At 39.1% G+C, this 1054-nt stretch overlaps 1 non-coding gene across 1 annotated transcript; it reads right to left on the bottom strand.

Moving 5' to 3' along the window:
* Positions 1-453: 453 nt before the first annotated feature.
* LOC137755717 (U6 spliceosomal RNA) lies at positions 454-560 on the bottom strand. Its single transcript, XR_011072100.1, has one exon. It is a non-coding gene; the product is annotated as a U6 spliceosomal RNA (small nuclear RNA).
* Between the last annotated feature and the right edge of the window lie 494 nt (positions 561-1054).

The raw sequence follows: 1054 nt of genomic DNA, 5'->3' as shown, positions 1-1054 counted from the left end.
TGTTTCTCTGGTGTGCCTGACTACAAGGCACCTCCCTGGGTCTGGACTATTTTCCTACTCAGGCTCTTATTTGATCCCAGATAACAGGCTGCCTTAAAGAAAGAAAATTAAAAAAAAAAAGCAAAATATTCATTTTTCACGGCTGTGAATTCACCAGAAACAGGAGCAAAACTTTGTAATGCTTAGGGATTCCAGCAACTACTTTACACTATTTTGTGTCTTCCAGTGAGAGGAAGGGTATCTTGATAGCATTATGTTTGGTTGTTTGTTTGTTTGTTTTTATGGTGATGACTCTTTCTTTCTTTATAAATTTTTTTCAATAAATAAAAATTGTATATATTTAAGGGGTCCAACATGGTGATTTGATATACATAGTGAAATGACTACAGTCAAGTTAATTAACATACATCTCCTCACATACATACTGTTTTGTGTGTGTGATGAGTGCACCTGAAAAATATGAGATGCTTCAGGAGTTTGGGTCTCATCCTTGCACAGGGGCCCTGTTCATCTCCTCTGTATTTTTCCAATTTTAGCATATGTGCTGCCGAAGGGAGCATTTGATAGCATTCGTTTTGTGTCGTATCTCTTCATTCTTTAGGATGTTTCTAGGATACAGAAATATCTGGGCTTGCAGAGCTGGAATTTTTCTTGAAAACTTTGATTTTTTAAAAACATCAAGCCTGAGGACTTCCCTGGTGGTCCAGTGGTTAAGACTGCGCTTCCAATGCAGGTGACGCACGTTCGATCCCTGGTCGGGGAACTAAGATCCCACATGGCCCATGGCACGGCCAAAAAAATTAAAAAAGACCAAGCTGGGTTCATCTGTAATGACAGTTTGTCTTGTAACCTAACTGCCTTTATTTTATCAGTTGTGGAAGGATGCTCTTCACTTTGCTGTTTAACAAGGTCAAATTGGGCAGCTTTTAGGTGCAAAATTGGAGCCTAGTTCTTTACAATCAAAAGTAAAGCCTTGCTAACCACATTGAATGATGTGGGATTTGGGTTTTCATCGGCTGCTATTTCCTTGATGGACACATTGACTTACTCAATC

The sequence above is a fragment of the Eschrichtius robustus genome, chromosome 20 (genome assembly GCF_028021215.1).
Source record: "Eschrichtius robustus isolate mEscRob2 chromosome 20, mEscRob2.pri, whole genome shotgun sequence".
Lineage (NCBI taxonomy): Eukaryota > Metazoa > Chordata > Mammalia > Artiodactyla > Eschrichtiidae > Eschrichtius > Eschrichtius robustus.
The sequence above is the reverse complement of the archived record's forward strand: the minus strand, read 5'-3'. Positions and strand labels throughout refer to the sequence as shown.